The sequence below is a fragment of the Chrysochloris asiatica genome, unplaced genomic scaffold (genome assembly GCF_000296735.1).
Source record: "Chrysochloris asiatica unplaced genomic scaffold, ChrAsi1.0 scaffold00012, whole genome shotgun sequence".
Classification (NCBI taxonomy): Eukaryota; Metazoa; Chordata; class Mammalia; order Afrosoricida; family Chrysochloridae; genus Chrysochloris; species Chrysochloris asiatica.
In genome coordinates, this window is record NW_006408530.1 from 15,112,973 (window position 1) to 15,116,474 (window position 3,502).

At 38.2% G+C, this 3,502-nt stretch overlaps 1 pseudogene; it reads right to left on the bottom strand.

Annotated features, from left to right (window-relative positions):
- Positions 1–377: 377 nt before the first annotated feature.
- Positions 378–2,075, bottom strand: LOC102814891 (annotated as a pseudogene).
- Between the last annotated feature and the right edge of the window lie 1,427 nt (positions 2,076–3,502).

A 3,502-nucleotide genomic window follows, 5' to 3' on the forward strand; every position in this document is an offset into this window, starting at 1 on the left:
AAGATTTACAACCTCTGAAACCCTACACAGGGTCACTATGAGTAGGAACTGACTCCATGGCAGTGGATTTGGTTTCTGGATTTTAATCATGCACTAAAAATGGAGGGCAGATTTTTGTTGAATCTGTATAAATAAGTATGTTGCCAAATAAATAGAAAGATTTATTAAGAGAGTCTGGGTTCTGGAGGGAACAGGGGTTCTGATAATTAGACATAATTTTTAAATAATTAATTTCACTTTGTTGAAGCAAAGATTGTGATTTTTTTTTTAATAGGAAAAATTATCTTTCAATATTTCTCATGTAAACTCAGAACTTGGATTCCTTTTAAGAAGTAACTGGTTTAACTGTTTACAGGCTTTCTGACTTCTCTCCCTTGTTAGTGAAACCTGTAGTCCCCTATCAATCTTGGCTGCCACAAAAGCAGGCAGACAGAAAGTACTAGGGACTTTTTTCTTGCATCTGTAGTGTGAACCTTAGAAACAGACAGTAACTGCGCCAGTTCTGTCACACAGATGCATTTTCATTCTGACACGTAGGCCTTTTCAGATACACTATATTGTTTTTCCTTTGTACAGCAGCTATCCCACGTGCCAACTAGAAGCTCATCTTCTAAAGCACATCTTTTTCTGTAAATGGCTATAGAAGTTACTTACAGTCTCTGCCCCAAACACTGTTGTATTGTGAAAGCAGCCATAGATAACACGTAAACAAGCATACGGCTGTGTTCCGATGAAACTGGACATTAAAATTTTCATATGCAAGCCATTCTTTGGATTCTTTTTAACCATTTTAAAGTAAAACCTATCTTAGCATGTTATTGTTGTTGTTGTTGTTATGTGCCGTGAAGATGGTTCCGACTCATAGCGACCATGTACAGGGTTTCCGAGGCTATAAATCTTTACGGGAGCAGAAAGCCTCATCTTTCTCCCGCAGAACAACTGGTGGATTCAAACTGCTGTCGTGAAGGTTTGTATCCCGAGTAGTAATAGGTAAAACAAGTCAGGACGGTTTGCCTATCCCTGTTCTAGTAACGATGCCAACACCAGGGAATTTGACTCATTGTGAGAGACTTCTAGATTTCGTTAGAACTTGGTTCTACTCCATTTATAATAAATGATCTCTGACAATACGTAGCTTCCAATTATATTAGCCTCTTTTTTTTTATGTTAGGACCATAGTTGCTCCCTTTATTTCGATCAAGAATCATGAATTTTGACTCTTGATTTTATTCTCCAATTTCACAAACATTGTTTAAACTGTGGAAGTGATCTGAAGACTCTTACTTCAGTACTGTATTGAGCCACAGTCCAGTTCCAGCTTCTCCAAGAGCACTCACTACAGGATGAATTTAGTTAAAATAGTCAACTAAGAGGCATTCTCAAATGACTTTAAATGCATTTTATTTATAGACAACCTACACATTTTTGTTTTTTCCCCTTTAAAAAAAAAAAATACCTCTGCGCCAAATAAATGAAGGTCTCAAGATGACATCAGTCCCATTTTGTCCAAGTCCTGGTGTTGTGTGGATGAAGAGCAGCAGCCAGCTAGGATGACAGGTGACAGATCCAAATAATTGCCAAATTTGTTAATATTTTTCCGTTTCTAAACCATCTTTAAAGAAAGTCATATATAGGGTTACACTATCTTCATGATAATTCAGCAGAGCAACCATCCCATCTGGATTCCTATTTTCACCAATAAAAAACCGATGGTTTTTTTAATTCGCCAGGATTAACTTACTCCGCAGCCCCTGTCGTAAAGGGTTTTACTCTCTGGTATCTGTTCTTCAAGTTTGCCTTTGATTGATTTCTTGTAATCTTTGCTGTACTTCTTGTAGGCTTCTTTGTGAAGCTAGTTTCCTGCAGGTGATGGTTCATGACAAAGCCAACAACCATGGCTATTGTGCTTTCGTTGCTTTCACTGTTCTGCCTTCAGCGGAGGCGTTTCCACTGATGAGCAAGTCATCAATGTTACCCTCTGTCCTACTGACCATCTTCCCCTCCACTTCCAATCACAGCCCAGCCATGATATCCTGCATCTTGTAAAAGTCGGAGACCATCTCATCATGACTGATGAGGTCCGGGCAGAGGATCGTGATGGCGGCTGAGGGGACAACCGCAGCGTTAGCTTAGCAGGAGCTGGGAGCTCGGCATTCTTGGGGAGGGAGAGCAGGCAGAAAAGCAAAGATTGCTAAATTTTTGTGGATTTGAGATAATTTAAAAGATTGAAATAGAGTTCCTTTTATATTAGAAAAAGAGAACACTAAAAGGATATCAAGGTAGTTCTGGTAACATAGTGGTTACGAATCAGGCTACGAACCTTTAGGTCAGCAGTTCGAAACTACCAGCTGTTCTGTGGGAGAAAGATATGGCTTTCTGCTCCTGTAAAGATTTACAGCCTCGGAAACCCTGTACAGGGTCGCTGTGAGTTGGAACCGACTCCACGGCACATCACCACCAAAAGGATATCAACCATGCCATTGAGTCAATTACCACTCATAGTGAGTGACCCTACACAACAGGGAAGTGTTTCTTTGGGTTTCCAAGACTTTACTGGAGGAGACAGCCTCATCTTTCTCCCTCACAGCTGATCGGTGGGTTTGAACAGCCCAGTGATTAACTAATCATGATAAAATGTTCTCTGTCTTATCATTCCGTCTTGTTGTCCTGTTTTACTGATTCTTTTTCTGCTGAATCTTGAATTAGCAAAAGGCAGGCTTGGCATTTGTGAAGTGTTACCTAAATATGGTCTCATCTGTATCTGAACCAAAATGAGTTTTGAAAATTCAGACTCTGTCCACTGATACAGTATGAAAGTTTAATAACTGACGTCAGCTCAGAAGCCTGCATTTAAGAGTTTATTATTCAAAGTAGCAATAGTTTGAAGGCCTGGTACATTCCCTTAAGGTTCTGAGTCTATCCTTGTTTTAAGAAATAAGCAATAGCCTAGAGCTTTTTTCAGCGTCTTCATGCAAACATCAATTAATACAAAATTTAATTTTAGATGACAAGTGTTAATGGTTGTCATTATTTTATTATTGAATATCAAAATGCATGAGCACATAGTCTTTCAAGGTAGAGAAAAAATCTTAGAAGAATTTTAATCAGGATTTCTGCTGAGGGTAAAAAACCTAGTATGGTTAGCAATGGCATTGACAATTCTTGAGGGATTTCCCATTGACACACCATTAGTGAAGTATTTATATTAATAATGTTTTGTCTATGCAAATTTAACCTAAGGCACATTACTTGTCATCTCTGATCTAATAACTCTTCTCATGCTACCATACAATAATAGTACAGCTAAGAAATGTTATTACTTCTAGCATCTATCTTTTTTATAAGGTAAAATAACATACTTTTTAATTATCCCGTAGGTTTTCAGGGAAATTTCAAAACTAGATTTAGGTGCCAAAATATCGTGAAACACTTATGTTGTTTCATTTCATATTTAAGAACTGATTTGGGGAAGAAAGCTCTGCAATATTTGTCAAAGGAGAGG